A 22956-nucleotide genomic window follows, 5' to 3' on the forward strand; every position below is an offset into this window, starting at 1 on the left:
TTATATGCCATTTTTTTATTTTCATATGTATTCGATGCTCTTTAAAAAAATACCCTCATCAAAACGTTCCCAACGTATTCCTTGTCTTTTTTTAAAAAAAATAATTGCAGCTACTCCACTCCTTGTGTCCTTATTTATATAAGTGTTGCAGATAACAATTGCATTTAGTTTGTCTTCTAATAAGTATTTAAGTTCTGGTGAAATTCCATTGTGCGTTTCTTGTATCAGGATCACATCAAGGATTGTTTCTTTGATAAGTTTATCTACTTTTGCTTTATCTATTCCGTTACTATTAATGGTCGCAATTCGGAAGTTTACTTCTTCCATTTTTAAGGCTACACTTAACCAGGTGCCGCATCACTGTCATTTATAATATCCACATGTATGTATTGTTATCGTAAGTTTGTTGGATTAGAGTTTATTTATTATATATTAGTAGGGCTCTGGGTTATTCCCAGAGCCTCTTTAGATTTTTGTACTTCCTGTACGGTTATTTCCTCTAAGCTTGTTTCGTCTTCTGTTTTGTCATTTTCTTCTTCGGTATCTGTTTCTAAGTCAGAGTCTTGGTCCGTTTCTATATCATTGTTGTTGTCTGTCCTTGTTTCGTTTTCCGTTTTCGTTTCGTCCATTTGTCTATTTTTCTTTGTTGTTCTTGTCACAGTTGTTGTCCTTACTGTCGGAATTACAGCTTGTTGGGTTTTGTTTTGTCCAATGTCATCGAAGCTCAACTCTCCTTCCAGGGAGGAGCTTAAAGAGGCAGTCTGGCTTTTCCTCTTTTTTTAGGCCGGGGTGGACGTGTGGGGTATAACCCCCATTAAGTCCACCGGATCTACTTCCTCTCTAGTTTCCTCGTTCTCTATGGGATTGTCATCCTCAATTTGAATCAAGAAGTATGGATTTGTTGCTAGGATATTCTCCTCGAATCCACTTACTTCTGGTTTAGAGTTGTTTTTTTCGGCTTTTGCAAATCATCCTACTTTAGATCTTTCCGCTTTTGTAATATCATTTGGTTGCACCTGTGCGCTGCTAACCCCCGTTGTATCAACTACTGATTGTGTCGTAAATTGATTTTATATTGGTATATTAGCAAGGACTCTGATTTAGACTTGTCGTATTCGCCGTTATTTTCAATTTTGCGTTGGTAATCCATGTATTATTGATGAATTACTTTTAGTATGTTTATAATGAATCATGATAACGTTTCCTTAATCTCAACTCTAAATCAGTAGGAACATATTGTAATCTGTAACCTATTCTAACTCGGTTCCCATCGTTTCCAAAATATCGTTATGAGCTAAACCAGCATCATATTAATTATTCGCTTGATCGATTGTGTAGATATATCGAGTATTCTTCCAGAAGTGGAAGACTTAAATTTGGCTTTGTGCGATTTATTATCGTTTTTGCAAGAAATTGTGCTGGATGTACCCTCTTCACTTCCTTATCTATTATCACCCGAGTATAATGATTTCAGAAAGAAATAGAAGGAAGAGTTATCGACGTTTTGCAATTCCAAAACGAAGGAGAACAAATATTTATTCTACAGCAAGATGAGGAGAAGATATTCTGGCAGAGTTAATTACTTGATACAATGTATCAAACTGATTTGGAGAAACGTAAGACGAAGACACCTACACGTAAACTCACCACAACACAGATGAGCATCCCGGGCATCCACGACAATTACTGCTACCACGGTAGAAGTAGGCCTTGGACGTGGAAAAGGTATAAGGCAATTGCAATTGAAGGTTCAATTTCATAACATTTATTTTCCTTCAAAACCTAACGGTCTTTTTCAAGAACATCCGGTTCTCTAAGAAGCAGAGACACTATTCACTCGTTAACAATCTATTATTTTATGTTGGTGTATACGTATGTCTTCCACAAAATACTATAACTTAAACCTCATACTCTTCTTTTGTTAGAGTACGTAAGTATGTTTGTAGGTGTAGTGTGTATAAGCATTACTCCATTGCTTGTGCGTGCATTTTTACAGACATAGAAAAAAACTTCTTACGTATTTCGTTTACCAGCAGATTCATTTGATATATTTATAAACAGTACGTGCAAAGACATGAGCACCAAAACTTTACAAATGCCCTAAAAGCTTATTTTGTTAGGTGTGGGGAAAATAGTGATGAATACAAATCGTGTACCTCCGTTTGAAGAGAACATTAGACGTACTTTATCTACATTCATTCTTACCAAGAAGTGTGTAAAGCAGGTAGCCTACGCCATCATATTTAGGATTAGAATTATGTGCGTGAAACCTCCTGGATTTACTGCTTCAACCCAAGAGGTTGCCGATTATGCCAAAGACATCATGTGTGACGGATGAAATAAAAATAAAAAACCCCATAAACTTTGTTCTTTGTGGTTATTAGGCAACTGGTTGCTGAATAGTAAATAACCGGGTGCTGGAAAAGTAGAAAACTGGTTGTTGGATACTTGATAATTGGATGTTGGAAAAGAGATAAGGGGCCGTCCATTTAGTACGTACGCATGGAGATGGGTGGTGTTTAACCCAAGTGCACGTGCTTGCGTATGGGGGTGTCTACTGATAATGTACGTAAGCACAGGAAACGGGTGGGTGGGTGGGTGAAATCTCATAATAATTTGTCTACATTGACCTTCAAATGAGCCACAGTTACGCAGCTTATTTTTTTGATGCATCAAGACGTTCAACGTAGGTGGACTATCTGTTTTATTAAACACGTTAATATTATTAATCCTTGATCGTTTCTGCGTGGTTTAAATATAGACCGTTCTAATCGAAATCGGGAGGGGGCGCGTCAAGCGTACGTACGCAGGTGGGGTGTGTGTAAAAAGGTACGCATGTGTACGGGAGGGGGGAGGGGTCAAGCTTTGCCTGATTTTTTGCGTATGTACTAAATGGATGGCCCTTAACTGGCTGATGGATAGGAGATACGAGTATGGTAGATTTATGTTGCTGCTGATAGTAGATAACTGGCTGATGGGTAGTGGATAAATGGGCTCTGGATAGTTGATTACTGTGCCTTAGTAGATAACTTGTTTTTGGTATTAGATAATTGGTTAGTGGACAGTAGATCACTTGGTGCTAGATATTATACAACTAGGTTATGGAAAGTAGATAACTGGTTATTGATATGTAAGAATCAAGAGGATGGTGCTTTTATTTTCTAAAAAGGAGGGTAGGATAGGAAGGAGATTTTATAGAATAAGGTAGATATTTTAACCTTATAAGAAGGGTCATAAAATGGCAGGAAAATACAAAGAACTTAGTTCTGTTAACTATTAAAACGAAATAGGGCATTTCACTTCATTTACAGGGCAAATAAATTCCCATTTTCCCAGTTCACAAACCCTAATCCACTTCATTTATCTCCAAAATAGAACCAACATACCACCTCTTTTTGTGAAACATTTATTGTCTTGTTATAGAGCAGACCGTCGTCTCATGCTACACTGTTAAAAGCAAACCTTTCAATACGGTTTTCTGATGTTAATTTACCGTTTGTCCCTATAAACTTTCGACCCTTTTTCCTCATAAACATTTGACAATTACGTTTAGAAATAAATTATGTACTTTTTATATTATCAATAAACGTTTAAAACATTTTTTTTTGGGTGGGTGGGAATGGAGTTAATAATACATTTTATTTATTTTTTGTGAATTGTTATTAACTTTTGTCATGGTGGGATTCTGTAATTTTTTTAAACATAATTTTTACAAATATCTAAATCAATATGTCAATATTTGAACTTGAACAATGTCCAATATTTAATACTGAATTTAAAAAATAAAAATATTAATATATAATTATCCATTTTAACTTGAATCTAGGTCACTATTATGACTTGTTGACATTCTCTAAGTGAATCAAACGCAAGTCATTTTCTGTAAAATTAATAGAATGACTTTTCTCATTCCATTACGTATGAAATTTTAGCACATTTTAATTCTTGTAGGCTTGCTTAAAATTCACAGATTCCTATTGGTCTTTCCTTAGTGCGTTTTCACAAGAATATATTTTTTAATTATCAAAATTTCTATCTTCTATTATTTTGCATCTGTAAAAAATAATTTTATTATCTTGAATAAAATTTATTATATTATTTGATGGATACTTTTCTAAATACACCAGCAATCCCAAGTCTTTAGGAATCAATGGTTTTTAAACTCACATATTGTAAAAATGTTTATTTTGTGTGCACATCTGGACCTATGGAATTAGTAATTAGTAACGAGTTCAATTTCAATTTTAGTAGAAACAGTTGATTATTTTGATGAAACATTAGTATTATCAATATATATATATATATATATATATATATATATATATATATATATATATATATATATATATATATATATACACACACACACACATATATATATATATATATATATACACACACACACACACATATATATATATATATATATATATATATATATATATATATATATATATATATATATATATATATATATATGCTTTCAATATATCTTTTTTAAATGATCGTATGTGGTTGTTGGGACAAAAATCATTTCTTTCATAAGATTCGTGATTCAATGAAAGATGATCCAATATTAGCAGAATTAAAACAAAGATATAACAATCACCGCGAAAACATAGTTTAATTTGTAAAGATACTTTAGATTTTTTAAGATTTGTTTTCCCATATTTCTATATTGTGTTTTTAATATTTCATCTTCTGATTAAATGTGAATATTTTCAAACAATACATTATAAACAATTTCCGTGTGCGTTTTGATTTGATGTTATTGTGTTTTGAAGCAAATGATATATGTGGTTTAAATTTTTAGGTGTAAAAAAATTAATAAAATACTTGTTTTTTATTGAATCGGATACTTTAGGATACCGCCTGTTTTTTATGATAAGCCAGTGCTTGTTTTTGTAGTAGACATGCCGTTTCCTTGTAAAGAAAGTCCGTTTAAAAATTGAAAAAGCGTGCATTTATACTCTTTCTTTTCTTGAAAGCCTGATAATAATAATAATAATAATAATAATAATAATAATAATAATAATAAACAGCTTCGTTATCTTCAAAATAATGACAGAGCACATTTAAAAAAACCTTGAATAAATCATTACGAAAAAATTAAATTTGGATCGCTAAGACAACCGATATGACGAATTTTTTTGTTTTAAATGTTTTTGAAGATACTAATTTACATGTCGACAACTTGGATCAGTACATAATATGTTTAGCTCTCTACTATTTTGTTGTTTAAGAACAATTTTAAATGCATCAATATTGCAATTAGGCGTTTTTTAATTTTAAAGTCTTAAGTGAAATATCATAAAACCTAATGATTAATAAAAATGTGCAATCATCTTTTCATTCTTTTAAATTACTTGCATCAGCTAAATCACCATCCCAGATCAAATAAAGACCATTAGAAATGAATTTATCGGCTTTTCGAGATTTATTTGCAGCATTTGTTTGTACTAATTAAAAAGTACGTTTTTTATAGCCATTTTTAAAACTTCATATAAACTCGCTTTATGCCCTTTGCCTTCAATAATTGTTGCATTTTATTGGCCCTGAATATACTTCAGGTTGTTTATTCTATTCTGTATCTATGGATGTTCGGTTCCTAATGGCTGTTTTGTATCTCTAGGTTGTTCCGTTCCTATGGGCTGTTCTGTATCTATAGGTTGTTCAGTTTCTATGGGCTGTTCTGTATCTATGGGTTGTTCAAATCCTATGTGCTGTTCTGTACCTATGGGTTGTTCCGTTCCTATGGGCTGTTCTGTATCGATGGGATGATTGTTTCTACTGAATTTTCTTCATTCAGTGTTCATATCGAATAAAACAACAAACCAAACATACATATACAAAGAAACATAACAGGTAAAATTTTATTATGTTGCTGACTTAAATATAGAAAAAAATATTCTATATATTGTTTACATTCTGTGATGAAATAAAATGGTTTACAGTTCTTTCCTTCTGTGTTAGAAACAAATTGCAATGGAATAGTTTACATTCTCTGATAAAATGAAATGGTTTTCAAATCTTTACTTCCGTGATAGAAATAAATTGCAAAGGAATAGTTTTGAATTTATTATGTAGTAATTGTGTTTTAAAACTTATAAATTATACTTTGAAAAAAATAATAATAAATATATAATTTAACGTTAGACAATTTTGCTACGCGTAAATCTTTCACGTTAGCGTTAGAATTCGTGGTTATTGCCTCGCCGCATATGCATTCTCGTGTGACGATCAACTAAAAGTAGTAAAATTATGGGGTAGAGAAGTAGTTGATCTCTTAGCTGCTGCCAATATCTAAGTCCCCCATTGTAATACTACTAATTCTGTACATACAGAACCATATTTTTTGTTTTAAAATTTGGATACCTTTTCAGGATGACATAACGCAAAACTTGACTGACTTTAATAAAATGAAACAATCATCTGATCTTGTTACAATACCGTTTTTAGTCGGTTGCAGCTCTGCTTGATAAGAATGATATTAATAACGACGATGATACCAATAACGACGATGATAACAATAATGACGATGATACCAAAAACGACGATGATAACAATAATTACGAATGTCAATAGCATTGTTTGAAGAATTATAACCAACTTTAATAGTATATTCTAACAATTATGTGAGCTTAACCTCTCCATCATTGACATTGCTGGTCAAATAGAGTAAATATTCGTACAATCTAATTCATTTCAGAATCTAATTAAAAAGTCGTAAATAAATTGCATTTGGCTTAACAATAAAAAGTCCCAAAATCTAATAGTACGTTAAGAGCAGTACTTCTAAAAGCATTAAAACTAATAGGATACATTATAACATTTTGACTCAACAAATTACTTGTATTTTTGTTCTTATTTTTGTTACAGATCACTCAGATTTTTCACATGATAAAATATATTGATTTGTTTTCGCTGTACAAACGATATTGTTTTTAAATATTAAATCCTAAACCCAACCTCCCACCAGGACATCTGGTGATGCGGTGGATATCGGGTGATGGGGCGTTCACACCATCCTTGGTGGAAGAAGGACACAATGGTGGGACTGGGCTCCTTTTTCCCTTTGATGGAAAGCGGAGCGGTTGCCTTTTTCCTTCTCTTATCTTGCTAACTGTACAGTTCGATGAGAGAATGTATTGTGTAAAACATGTCTTCCAAGACAGCGAATCTGAGCATTTTGGCACGTGTGTTACCACCAGCTTCCTGCAACAAATTATACTCGCAGAACCAAATACTATATACTTTTGTATATTTTATAATTACAATGATCCGATATGCCAATAGGCATGTGGTTTATGGGTATCGCCATGTATAGCTTATCATGTGCTGGAAAATGTCATTAAACCCCACAAAAGAAACAAGCGCAGTTTATGGGTGACCTCAGTTTTGTACTTATATGGATGTATAATTCTATTTGGGAATCTGCCGTAAGCTACAGCTTCTTTATTTGGGAAGATCGTCTCGAAAGTTTTGCAAAACTCAGTCAAAGGCCATTGCTTTTAAATGATTTGACCCACTCTCGGGAAATAGGGATGGTATGTAGCATGAAGGGAACCCTCTATAGCATCTTCTGTTTTCTGTATGTCAAGAGGTGAGTGGTGTTTTATCGTTTAATTCTTTGTTTCCTTCTTTGTGACAGCATATGTGTGATTACGATGATGATTGCAACTACCATAATAATTATCACTACAACCTCAATCGAGTACTCCTCTTCTTCTCATCAAGAGCTTGCGAAACAAAATTAATGAAACTATATTAGGGGAGATAAATCGAAAGTTTTCACAACGTTTATTTACAGAGTTACGTGAAATACATACCTTGTTGTATCTGTAGGAAACAGTTTTCTAATATATAAAAAAAATGTAACCCTAAATTGACCTCTTTAAATTGAAAATAAAAATAAAATCTGTTGCAGTCTTTTACTAATACACATGAAATTACCTAGTTATTTTGAAGTTTCTCTCTTACACTGTTTTTTTTCCAGCATGGTGATACCAATTGCAAATATTCCCTAAGGTAAATTTTAATTTCACTGTTGGAGTTTGGTAGGCATTTTCTTGTTGTTGTTGTTGTTGTAGGGTTTAACGCCATTTTTCAGCACAAGATAGGCTATACATGGCGGCCAGTATAAATGGTGGAGGAGGAAGCCAGGAAAACCCCGGAGAGTACCACCGACCCACGAGAAACTACTGGCAAGTTTTCTCACATAACCACATTGGCATTTTCTTTCAGAGATTCATTGTTTGAATGAACAGAAAAGTTAAGCAACTAGATTCATAAGTACTTTTTAACAGAAACTGGATTTGAGTCATCAAGCTCGATTTTGAGCAATCTTACACAGTACCATGTTCTGTAGGGTACGGTTAATGGCCCATATTAGTTTCAGGAAGACTGTTTATACCAACCATATTCCACACGAACACTAAAACATAGACCGGGACCAATTTAAAAACAAACTGATGTACTGCCTTACTACTATCTAAATAATATTCTTTAAAAAATATTAAATAAATACACGCAACAGAAACAGCCCGAACCCTTTTATATTAATTGGCGAACAAAATGTGCTTAACCTAACATAAACAATCAATTTGAACCGCGTCTTAATCTGAGATGGACAAAAAAAAAAAAAAAACGTATAACTTTACCAACTAATACTATCCTTATTATACCCCGCCCCCAATAAAAACTGATTTAACTGATTTATGTGGTTGTCTTGAAATGAACAGTACCGTATATACTCGCTTATAAGACGAGTCCAGCTGCAAACTGCACAAACCCAGCTATGCCGTTGATAATGCGTCGGGAATACCTAAAAAATTCCGGCTGTGAACTATTTTAAGTTCAACAAAGCTTTTAAATCAGTGTTTAAGTTGGTGCAAGCAAGTAGCAAAGGTGTTTATTTTATATTGTGTTGATTGCATTCAAAGTTGATTTTAAAATAGTACCGTATATACTCGCTTTTAAGTCGAGTCTGACTGCAAACCGCACATATTCAGATCTGCAGTCGCATAATGCGCCGGCAGATCTGAGTCTGTGCAGTTATTAGGTGTAATCAATAGAACAAACAACACAAACCCTGGTCTGCCGGTTCATTATGCTACGGTAGATCAGGACCTTTGTTGTCTGCAGTTTGACTCGACTTAGAAGCGAGAACGAAGCCATTGAATAATAAATCTTTCAATATAATCATTGTATTTGATACTTATCTGTTCTCTTATATTTTCTTGATTAAAATGCTTATGGTTTTTTTCTCCTCTTAATCTTTTGCAAATCAAAAATGAGTCCTTAATTTCATAGCATTGTTTGCTCTGAGAAAAAGCTGCCCCACCTACATTGCATCAAGACCGCTCCGGTGGCCTAGTGGCTAGAGCGTCTGCCTCGGGTGCGGAAGGTCGTGGGTTCAATCCACGCTCGAGTCATACCAAAGACTTACAAAAATGGTACTAACAGCTACCTCGTATGGCGCTCAGCATTAAGAGGTTAGTGGTAGGACTGGTCGGTCTGGTGTCAGGATAATGTGACTGGGTGGGAAATCATGCTAAATGTCTGCGGCATGATGCCCCAGTGCTAGACATCACAATAAACTGTCACACTGCTGACATTATAGCGATATGACTGACAAATTATTAAAGCAACGTTAAAAATCCAAATCACACACACACACACACACACACACACACACACACACACACACTGCATCAATTGTACATAAGTTTCTAAAGATTTCTATTATGCTACAGATATGCTACTCATTATTAGTCGACCAGTTATATTTGATTCGGCAATAGCTGTATACAGCAAATACTGACCGATGCATTTTCCCGAACACCAGCAACCGTACTGCTGCCACGTGATCATATAAATCACGTATTTACCTATTTGAAATGATGTTTGAAGACTGAAAGACTTTTAATACAAAAAGGAAATGAACTTCACTCCATTATGTACAATATTTATTTTAAACGTACAATTACTCCAATAAATATAACAGTAGCTATGTATTATTATGTTTATACTAGGGTGTACATTCTCTAAATATATTAGCTATATTTGTCACATGAATCCTCCTGTTCTTAAATTGCCATTCAGAGACACTTTGATTCAAACTGCACGACCACTTCCTTTTTTTAAAGAAAATTTGTATGGACCTTTACCAGCTAATATGGCAAGGACCTAGTCCTACATGTGAGACATAGCACATGTTGATTTTGTTTAGGTGCTATGTCTTACTATTCAAATAACGGCCTTGTATAGCATGTTCCGATGTCGTTGACATCGGAATGAGTAATCAAAGTTTCAGGAACAGGCATAATATATTTCTATTCGTTTTTTTAAAGAATAATATTTCAACTTAACCCGATTTCGGCATTCCCGGCTTTCGTCGCTTTCCAGCCAACTGCAATGTAGGCCAACAAAACTTGAAAATAGGTCCATTTCTTTTGTGCGATTTTGAATTTGTTAGAGAAAAGACATCAGAGTAAGTAAAGTCTGACTAAAACATTATGACTTTATTTTGTAGAAAAGCGTCGTAATTTTAGTTGTCAGTTGTTTGAAATATTCCTGAAAATTTGACTTTCGTAACGATGTTTGTAGACATCAAAGCACGCTACACAGCGCCATATGTTAGGCGGTAAAACCTTGACGCCAACAACATAAATATCAGTGTCAGACCTTACAGAGCCACACGAAAGTTCTGGTTGAACAAGACCCTCACAGCAATATTTAAAATTTAAAAAAAAAATGTATCTTAATTATATATATATATATATATATATATATATATATATATATATATATATATATATATATATATATATATATATATATATATATATATATATATATATATATATATATATATATATTAACTTTTTTATATAGCCTTGTATGAACTGGTTCTCTCGGTATCACTGTATCGGATGAGAATGAGCTTAATTTCAAAGGAGAAGTAAGCCGATCGTTCTTACGGACTTTAAAAATATGAGACTGACTCCTTAGAGTTGTCTCCGATACATTATGCTGCGCACGCAGAACTTCGTTACTTGGTTTGATATCTATCGGTGAAATTTTTTTGTTGTTGTTGGGTTTTGCTGATTGTCTGTGGATAAACAACAAAGGCCGAAATGCATTGCTGAATTTATAATTTGCAGATGAGTGCCAAAATAAATCAAACAAATGCATTGCCAACATAAATATGACTGGGCGATATTTTGTTAATAGTTTGTCAAGACCAATTCATTCTATAGTGAAGGATTACTGTCAGACAGCACTGCCAAAGACGGAGTAAGTATATTACCTATGTTTTATAATTTTGCCTTCGAGATCATACTTTAGTAATATACTTTTGAATCAGGTGGAAATTTGGCAAAGTAGTATCTTCGTGACACTTTATGGAAAGCACTACCCAAAACTGCATCATGGTCAATACACATAGAAACCCCATTTAGTCTGCCCCGGACACAGTCTGTTAAAATATCCTTTAGAGGCTGAAAATGATAATCCACATAAAGCGCATATTTCTATGTACTAATATTATGAAAACATAAATAGAACCATATATTTTAGCTCGAGCAATGGCAACAGAAAATTCAAAGTCAGTCAACAGAGAGCATCCCACTAAACAAGATTTCTCGACTAAGTACTCTTACTTTTTGGGATATGTCAGACAGGTGAAAGATCTTACACCCATTTGGGTCTCTTGTTTCTGATTTATCGTACTTTGCCGACTTCATGTATTTTATTTCGAATATCCGAACTTTATCCTGTTACATTACATCTTTCAATATTACACAATGGATTTCTATTGATTTGTAATGATTTGCAATAATATGTACCACCTCACGTTTTCAATGGTAAGTATTTTTCCTCGGCGACTTTAGTTACAGCGTATGTCGATGCAGTAATTTAGGAAGATCTGCTGAAGGTATTTTGAAGAATGCATTTTCAAGAAGTAATATCTTTTTTCCGACTTTTTGGAGATCGATAGTTTTTTCTCAGCAATGGCACATTTTCAAAAATGTACAACCTGACGATATTTCCTGTATCTTAAATTAAACAAATGTTAAAGTATTTATATATTGGTACAAGCAAATAAGAAAGAGATATTTAAAACATGGACTTAAATTATTTCTTATGTACGGTAATTTGGGGTAAATCGTCTCCGATTGTGCTTAAGAATTCACATCGCTTTGATTTACTCACAAATAGAAGCACACTCCGGGCGAATTAAAAACAAACCAATTCATGCTACTATCCATTGTTTCAACGTCACGCAAGCGTGTTCCTAAAGACTGGCGCTAACAACAATCAAACTAGTAGCACATACGTTTATACCTCTTAAGCTGGTGATCGGTTCACTTAAATCTGATTAAAATTAGATCTGACAGTGACCGTTTAGGGGCCATGATCTGGTGACCTTTGATTTAGCCAGTGGAAACGCAGCTTTCAGAAATTTTAAAGTGAATTAAATCGATAGACCACACACTGACGCTCTTAACCTACACTGGACATAGTACACAATTAATTTTACTATATGTTCTCTACATTTGTTTCTCAGTACTGACCTTTCCACTGTGTGACAATCAATGCAAATCATATGTTAATCTAAAATACCTTCAAAGATGACTTCACGGTGAAGTTCTTGTCAAAGGTTGACCTGCTCTTTTTTTAGATTATTGACTGTCAACATAACAGCATGTAACCAGAACATGAATTTCACTTCCGGATCATCACCAAGGCCTTATTACTCACTGTGCACTGTCGCCAAAATACATACAGACAACAACACCCTGAGCTCATATTATCAAGAATAAACAGTTACCTTTAAATCCCTACCAAAAATGCATAAATAAAACTCTTCTATCACCACCAAAATGAGAGAGGAAAAAATGTTCTAAAAATAGACTAGAACTACATTCGTGGGTACTGAACTGGAAGTATTAATTGTGAACTGATTCCCACTGCGCAGACACCCAAACGCAAAGATATAAAGCTTCATTTGATTGGCTGACAAAATTAGCTATTATATTAATAACATGTCATCAGAACATGACTACTAAGCGGTCGCTGTCAGATCTTCATATTGTGTTCTTTTAAACTTACGTATCTGGAGATAGAAAAGTTATGAAATTGTTATATGGTGTTCCGATTTTGGTCCAAAACGTGATATGCTTTTAAAGATTAACTTAATTTCGACTCCATAAGAATGATGGCACCAACTGGAAGTTATCTTTTGAAAGAAGTTCATGAATTGATAACTTAATAAATTTGTCCTTTACTTAGGAAATATTTGTTCTGAGGCATCTTATTAATTTTTCAAGAGCAATCTTAAATGATGGGTGATGGCTTGTTTTGAATAGGAACCAGCTCTGGGAACGAAATGTCCATGGTGCAGTTTTACTTATTTACATCACATAATCAGGCATGGCATTTTTTCATGTGAGAAATTGAATTTGGAACATTTCAAATATAAATAGACTTGGTTATTTTCTTCAACGTTTGTTTCGCGTTCACAGCCAGATACATACATGATATACCGAAATTGATTATTTCCGGAACGTCCTTAGTGACTATTGTGCAACGTTAATATATTCAGGTACTACTTAAAGTATGTTCTGTGTCATTCTCTCTTTCGCCTTGAATGACAGTCTTACGCACTTCATTGAAAATTCAATTTCAAGCAAGGCGCAGTAATAATTTTTTTTCTCAAAAATATGCTAAAAACACGTCTAAAATGATGCTCTTTTTAAAATTATATGTGAGGAACGCGTATCTAGCTGATTAAGATTTCGTCGTTCTTTTGCTCACGTTGAAACGCCCACTAAAATTATAATGAGGCAAGATACGCGAGAATTAGGGCATCTGCTTTGTATAAATAAAACATAATTCTATTCCAAACGTTATCACGTGATCACGTGCTATGGTGCAAAAAAAGAGAGAGAGCTGTTTTCATCTCCGGGTCTAATGTTTATTTTCAAAAGCTTTTAGAGTTATCACAACCTTGCCTGAGCACAGCTATAGTTAAATATAAATCGTTGTTTTAAAATGTAATACTAATTTTGTTTAACCAACGTCTATTCAATCCTGATTATTGAATGCTTTGCACCTTAACTGTCATCAAGAAGCGTCCAAACGAAAATGATCGATCGCTATGGACTCTTAAAGCATTGGCCGTGTACTAAATTGGGTCAAAAAAGAGCACGTGGAGGCTAATCGTCACAATATAAGGTAGTATCAATTTGTTTATGTACATGTGTAGCTTTCATTGTGACATCACACCGCGCGAAGTTCAGTTTCTGTTGTAATGGATCACATCTTGAGGTTAGTATCTTCCAAAAGTGCCGACGTACTTTTTTTATTGATTTTGCCGTATGTACTTCTTGGGGCGTGCAAATAAGTAACTTCCAAAGGAATATGGGTGTATGAGTATCCAGATAAAGTGAATAATTGTCATTTGCAAGTATGTAAAATCAAAATTCTAAAAAAATGACACCCATTACTGAAATAATCGGTGTTGAGTGTTACATGACCTGTATGACTTTTACTATAATGTAGGTGCATTTACTCATCTTAAGCTAAATAGTATTTGTTGCTCTAAAATTTAAAACTAATATAGTTTAAGTAAAGCCGACTAAATCCTGATTATTGAATGTTTTTTTCTCTCTCCGATAAATCCCCCCGCCCCAATCTGTATTGATACTGATGGACGTTATGTTGATCAGATGTCACCTGTTTATTAAAATGCGCACTTTTGCTGCACGTATATCTTTCCGGAACACACTTGCGTACAGTTTAGACACCTAACGGTATTTGGTAAGTGTCATATCTAGCCCGAAATGCAAAATAGCCACAGTACAGAGGGTTGTGCTATTACATGTGGATTTACAAGTCGCCAGACATAGGATTTGATCCGGAAATATTATGTACATAGCGCCAAAAAACAAACTAAACTAACTCAGCCGACGGAAGCTGAACGGCCGCGAGAAATACCGGTAAGTGTATAAAAGGTATACCAATGTGTGCAGACAATATTGCCTGCAGACTTTTGTAGGTTTTAAGGAAAAGGCGACATTAGTCTCTAAATCTCCAGTCAATATCATCAGAGATGTGGGGCTGATTTGTAGGCGTATTGAATGCTCTGCTCGTTATCTGTCATCAAGAAACTTCCAGACGAAATTTACTGATCACTATGGTGGCCAGGTACTAAACTGGGTAAAGAAAAGTGCATGTTGGGTCTAATCATCACGATGCGTGATAGTTTTTCAACATGCACCGCTTTCATAGTGACATCATAGCGCGCGACATTCAGTCCGGTTGTTATAGACCACAACTTTAGGTTGACCTCATCCAAAACGTCTACGTACTTGAACATCGCGTTTGCCGCATGGGTTTGTCGGGGCATGTAAATACCTTCCAACGGAATATGGATGTAAAAAGATCCAAATAAAGTGAATAATCTCCATTTAAAGGTATATGTGATCAAACTCTAAAAAACTACACCCGTTACTGAAATAGTCGGTACCGAACGCATACATGACATCTATGACTTTTACGATAGAGGACGCGCAGTCTCATTATCTACAGCGTATTTGGTGTGAATTTCCGTATATCATATAAAATTATGTTTCAACACCAAGAATGTCTTTTGACTGGTTGATATCAGTCTTTGAGATATCTTACATGCGATTGAATTTTGACTGGTTTTCTATACATTGATGGCAATATTGGTGCTGCTAGAGATAGACAGTGGATTAATCATTGCTAAAGGGAAATGACTCAGACATAATATGCTAAGAGGAGTATCTCAGAAGTAAATTTTCAATGGATATCCAAGGATAATAGAAGTGGTAATTTTGAACCGTAGAGGACATATTACATGAAACATAAATTCAGACCAAACGAAGCATTTTTCTCTACCTTCACATTTACGATAAATACAATTTTAAGATCTGTGCAAATAGTGGACCAACAGGAAAGTTTATTGATATACTGCATGCTTCGCGTGTACATAATCCGAAATCTTAGCATTGCCAGTCTAGCAAGAAACTTAGGTCATTACAACCTCAATTTACTTTTGGTTTGTGTTATTTGTGATAAGTCTGAATGTAGACATGAAATTGCATGACCATATATCCCTGAGTGACTAGAAAACTGAGCTACAAAGAGATATAGAGTGTATGGCTTACTTTAGCAAGCAATTTAGATTGCCGTACATCTCCAACTACAATGAGAGAGAGAGAGAGAGAGAGAGAGAGAGAGAGAGAGAGATTTGGATTTAATTATCAGAAAATGTTTAGTACATTTGATAAATAGCGTAACTTTCTGTATTTTAAAAGGTGTCTGTTATTACGCTCTTTTAAACTGTTTTCCAATTTCAATAACACATCTCTCATGGTAAGCGTGTTAGTCAGTGTTGGCACTGTGCCAATCTGGATATCGTCCGATACCGTGACAAGCGAAGTTTACAACTTTAAAGCCGTCAGCAACAAATTATATGGATGTCACTTTGCAATCTTAATAACATATACAAATATTTAGAGAACATTTCTGCGGTGATTTACAAGTGTTAATATTAGTGCAGTTGCCTATCCCTGAGTTACAAATGACACAAGAACAAAGAAATGATCTGCTAATAGAACTGTTGCCTCTTTGTACGAGTGATGTCCCTTTGCGTAAAGTCGGAGGTCATTGGAGGCAGAATTATATTATGATAAATATTTATCAAATCGATTATTTAAGAAAAGATTAAAAAGTCTATTGTTACAGATCTATGGCTAAACTATGTAAGAGAAGCCAACACGTTTAGTAACATCAACAAAAAATGTATTTCTTTAAGTTACAAAGTGAAAATTTAAGAGACACAATATTGTGAATTAAATCCCAAATAATTCTAAAATGCCTCATCAAAAGTCCAAAAGTAAAATGAATTCCAATAGTCTTGAATGCCATGATGTAATACAGTAATGCAATTCAGAATGCCTTTGAACGAGTTCTCAATAATTCCAAAATAATGCATAAAACCAAAGTCGAGGAGCACTAAGTAATTTCAGTGAATTCTTTAAATAAATAATTCCTCTTGAGTTATACACGAACATAACTGCAAACTTGGATCATGGATTCCCACAGACTGATATAAAACAGGAATGAATTATGTTTACCAGCTCCCTATATTTATAGGTTTTCACTTGACCAATAACGTAAGAGAATGTGAAAAGTTTCCAACGGAAAAACCTGGTCTAACTGTAAACAAGACTGACTTTGAACTTTTACCACGTAAACACGTTGTTTCTAACTTACAATCACGGAAGAAAGTAAGCAATTTAAACATGCTGTTTACGACTTACAACCATGAACAAAAGTTAATCACACAATATAAATTAAATATACGTAACACTATTTTGGGTCTCAATTTGCAGTAGACAGACACTTTTATAGAACTCATCTAAAATTGACATTTTAAAAAATGTTTCACTTTGAAAATTCCATATATATGGAAGAATTTGTTGGGTTTTTTTTTACCCCTAATGACCTCTGACTTTTCGAGCTTTTAAATGCATAGAATGATGTATATATTGATTAACACAGAGGGAACATAATAGCAATTGAACAGAAGCAGTTCCCGCATGACACGTGTTTTTATATATAATATAGTACAGGTGGTAATTATTGTATATAAGAGTTATTCACAAGCCAATAAAATGCAATTCATTTTAATTAATCAAGCCCGGACAGTATCTGACATTATAACTTAACATGTTCCCAACCACAGCTTCTGAAGTTGAGCAGCGGTACGCAAACCACTCTAAGGCATAAAAACAAGAGGTCAGTGCTTGCGTCAAGTGATGTACCTAATAATCACGTAAGCTTTCCAATTAGCTTATGTTGAAGGTATGGGCAATATTTCTGCTTAGAGAGGGGAGAGAAAGGTTGGGGCAAATATACCAGAGGTACTGGTACGTTGGACGCGCCAGTTAAGTGACCGTTATAGATCAATAAATTACAAAATAGCCTTACCAATGACTTGTTTTCAATACAGTGTAAGTTAAGATGTATGGTTTGATGACTGTCGCATTACATATCTTCAATTCATTATTCAGACTGCACTTGAACTGTACAATTAGTTTCAACACAGAATTATGCACCAAAGTATACTCATGTTAAACATTTACTCATTTGGCCTTGTATTTATCAGCTACATTCATTTGGCCTTGTATTTATCAGCTACATTCAGCAAGAGCTAAAGTTGTCTTATTTTTTGATACAATGATTACGGAAGTACAGTATTACAACCTTTATTCTTCGTAGCGAGCTTATCTGCGGTGAGGACTGACGATGACGAGGTAATAGGGTCTTGTTATAAAATAACAAAAAGTTTTGCTGTTATATTTTGTCGAAATCATTTAAAGTATTCCTTTATGCAAAATTTATAACAAAAACTACTGTACCTTCCAACAACTGTAAAACCTTAGCAGCATATTACCATGCAACTGTTTGATCCATATGCAAAAAAGTGTGTTGGTTTCATTCATTTCTTTAGCGGGTGTCTCAGCTTCACACAAAATCTAGAATAAACGGAAAGGTATGTAATGGCTGTGTACAGTGTTCTTCGATAAAACTTTCCATGAGGCTTGAAACGATATAGAAAACTAGCTGCAATAAAGGAAGTTCTCTTATCAGAGGATCTAATAACTAAGAAGAACTTCTGTCCACGTGGAATTACATCACAATTAATACTTCCAGTTCAATACCCACGAATGTAGTTCTAGTCTATTTTTAGAACATTTTTTCCTCTCTCATTTTGGTGGTGATAGAAGAGTTTTATTTATTCATTTTTGGTAGGGATTTAAAGGTAACTGTTTATTCTTGATAATATGAGCTCAGGGTGTTGTTGTCTGTATGTATTTTGGCGACAGTGCACAGTGAGTAATAAGGCCTTGGTGATGATCCGGAAGTGAAATATGTGTTCTGTTTACATGCTGTTATGTTGACAGTCAGTCATCGAAAAAAAAGAGCAGGTCAACCTTTGACAAGATCTTCACCGTGAAGTCATCTTTGAAGGTATTTTAGATTAACATATGATTTGCATTGATTGTCACACAGTGGAAAGGTCAGTACTGAGAAACAAATGTAGAGAACATATAGTAAAATTAATTGTGTACTATGTCTACGTGCATCTCCTCAGTCATGCGGAAGTGGGGCTACCGGACCGAGCTTACTGATATGGATCAGTGCCTCTATATTCCATGTGCTTACCACTGAATCAATCGCACTTAATCATCGCGGCAAGCGAACGAGTCCTGTGAAGTTTATCGCTCGAGCCAGTGAGAGCTTTGCGCGGGAAATAAATCCCATCTTACTGAAATCACCACTTTCTCAACGATCGTTTACTCCATTTTTATTGCCTGTAAATCACATCTCTGCTTCGGTTTTGTCTCCGCTCTAGTGCTTCTATTTCGTATTTGTGTATGGAGCTTTTCAATTTCGAACTCCACCGTGAACGTGGTTCTGTCTTCGATAGCTACCGAGTAAAGATTGCTAATTGTATTGAGACTACGTTTTGCTACTGAAAAAAATGTAAAATAGACAGGTACTCGTTGACGCAGCCGTAACAAAAATATTTTACCAGCGCCGCCAACCACACCAATTTCAATCAGTATCGTTTCGAGAGCAAATTCCGACTGATTGCATACGACATTTGTTACCGTTATCATTCCAGCAACACCAAGGCTGTGAGTGGTCGTGGTGGCAATTCATCAAAAGGCATCAACAACGTTACACGTGCATTTGTGTTTTAAATGTCTTTCTCATAGTAAGATTCATAAAGTGAAATCGAGATCATACTTGGAGTACGTGACAAATAACATGTATCAATTAGATTTTTCCAGAGTATTGACCCACATCTGGGTATCTGTTTTGCGTTGTAGCTAGATTTAGTATTGATGTTTTGGAGAAAGAATAGTGATTCGTGCCTTTCCACTTGAGAAGTTAAAGTGTTTTATGTTGTCACCACCAGTTCTAGGCAAATTATTTTGTTTAATTTATTTGGATTACAAGTTTGTTTTCCCTGGAAATCCTAGTGCTCTAAATTAATTCTTAAACAAGGACAGTTATCAAAATTTACACAGAATTCAAACACTGGAATATTATTTTCTGTGACTCAACAAAGAACTGTTGACACTCATTAAGACGCTGACCACAGCATACATCATCACCTCCCATTTCGGATTTCGTCGGGATTCGAACTTGTTGTATTAGGACTTTTTATTACTAGGACTTTTATCTTATAATTATTGGATTATTCTTGGATTAATTTTGGATTTGATTCGTAGAACCGTAAGTTATTTTACTCAATTTTACCTTGTTTTTCTAGGGAAATAAATTATTTGTTAAATGTTATAAAGCTTGTTGTCTTCGCCTTTTTCTTGTCACGTTTTGTAAGAGCCTAAACACGTAAGTTATTTTTCTATCTTTGATTGCCACCAAGCGGTGACAGTTTCCTTTTATGTTAGGATACTTTATTAAATACGGGTGGCGATCGTTATATAACGATGCCAAAAATATTACCTTTTGCACACTCAGTATCGTGAAAAATTTCGTCTGTGACCAATGCGGGAATAAAATTGCCTGCGTAATGGTTTGTCTGTGGCTTCAAGGAAAATATCAAGCTACTGTTTAGCCTGATTGCGCCATATCGATCTATCAAAGAGGTCCAATAAATACTGCATGATTTTGAAAAATATGTATCAGGTAATTATCAGAAAGTAGCTGGGTTAGGGATCGCATTAAAGCAAGAATGCTCGCTGGTCGAAGCTCGCTCGTTGTGTTTAAGTTGAGTTATCTTCCGACACGAACAAGCTGCTGTACGGAGACAGAGTTGAAATGTTATACAGAGATACAAATTCTTTGTTAATACATACAGCTACCACCGATGCCAATCCTGATATGTGTACCCAAAAGGTCACCCGCTGTTTAGCACGTTAACAAAAAGGTAGTGGGTAAAATTTTCAAAGACGAGTGTGAGGGCAAATCCAAATACGTGGAACTGCTCCACGAAAACATAAGTTATCTTTCCTGAAAGTGGCAAAATTATCAAGAAAGCTGAATAAGTTTCATGCGCGGTTGTCGCGACGGATCTCTGAAACAACATGTACGTTGAATGTTTGCACGACCGGCGCGCATTTATGCATACGGCAAATCTTATTCGATTCAAGAAAACATCAAACGAGCGTGTACCGTTCCACCAAGGTGGGTCTGTCCCCACTGGACATCACGTTGTTCATTTTCCTGATGGTGTCACTACTACCGCGAACAAGCTCCGCGCAATCATGTTCAAGGACATTTGCTATAATAGATCTTGGCAGTATTGTTCATCTGCGGTAATGATCTGTAATTCCTTCCGCATAAAAACTCCTTCTGGAGGCTTTACCGCTTGTTCATCCAATGGTATCAAACGGTGGAACATTGGTTTCCCTGGTATATAAATCTGGTCCGAGATCATGATGCAAAAACGCGTCAAACACTCGGAAGACAGATTATGAACAACAGTTCTTGGGCATTCTGATGCTCGAATATCCGCTGCTTGAATGTGCGGTTGACTCGTTCCACAATATCCTATTACGATGCAAGCCGGCTTGTCCACGACGCACCCGCACGTAACGTTATCAACGCAGCAATTCTTTCACCGTGTCACTTGCAACAGTCGCGGACATGTTAGCGGAGAACAAGCATAGATGCGTTTAAACGCGTTCGTGACACTTCTTCAGTCTTTGGATGTCAGCGCAAATGTGTCTGACACGAACAAATTAACAGCGGAGATAAATGTACACAATTCCAAAAACTGCTATTATGCCATCGCAGAGGCAGCTTAATCGACTCAACGAGCAGAGAGCGCACCCGCGAACTATTGGAACTTCTCCGCGCACAGAGATCTCTGCGAACGTGTCAAAATGATGTTGCGGTTGCCACAGACCGCACAGTAAGACCTCACAGAGGGTTTTAAAGAAAGAAATGTTTGCACCGCTGATCAAACTCACGTGGGAAGCCACGGAACAAATAAAAAAAGTCACGTAAAACTATCGTGGCGATAATGTGAACAGCACATAAACCGATTCTATTGTTAGGACAGCCCAGGCTATTGAACGATTGCAAGAGCAGATTGCGAGAGCTCAACAAGGCGTTGATGCGACAATGGCTTTTCTTCCACATCCACCCAAGCGCAAGTCAAAGATACAACGGTCTGTAATATTTAACGAGCTAGGCCGCCAAAGATGAAGGAAGAGAATATATTAACATTTGATGCTTGTTTGCCTGGCAAATGGACATAATACGTAACAGAAATTGCAAGAGACGTTTTAACAACTTAAATCACAGATGATTCGGCTAAGTGGTTATTTCGGGAAAGGTTTAATAAGAGTATGACAACATGTCAAAAGTAGGAGGAATTTGATGTTGTAAGAAACAATGTAAAATTCAACGTGGGAGGCAGCATTTTCAGGCATTTGAGAGAGTGCATGCAGGTTAAAGTATCAGGACAGAGCAACGTTTGCTAGAGCAAAGGTCCATCGTAGATTATGCGACCGCAGGCCAACAACAGGTCAATTTACACGTGGACAGGTTAGAAACTTTCGTGAGATCAGTTCATGACGGCAACAAAGCGCCAGAAATCAACGAATCCGAATGAATTTTCGCCGTGCATGAACTCACGGAAGACATAGATGATGCATACAATGAACTCGCTGATGAGTTGTGAGGCGCTTCCCACGGAAACAATTCTCCTTTTACGTGAAATAAATGTTGCGATGCAGCGTGTGGATGGAAATACAACTCCACGAGTCACCTCAGTGATCGCGATTTCGTCAACAAAACCAGAATTTCTCGTGGTTTTCCCAACGCCAATTAACACGGACGTATCCCACAAACTCGAGATTGCGTTAACATCGTTGC

This window comes from Sinohyriopsis cumingii, chromosome 16 (assembly GCF_028554795.1).
Source record: "Sinohyriopsis cumingii isolate HCF-2022 chromosome 16, ASM2855479v2, whole genome shotgun sequence".
Taxonomy (NCBI): domain Eukaryota; kingdom Metazoa; phylum Mollusca; class Bivalvia; order Unionida; family Unionidae; genus Sinohyriopsis; species Sinohyriopsis cumingii.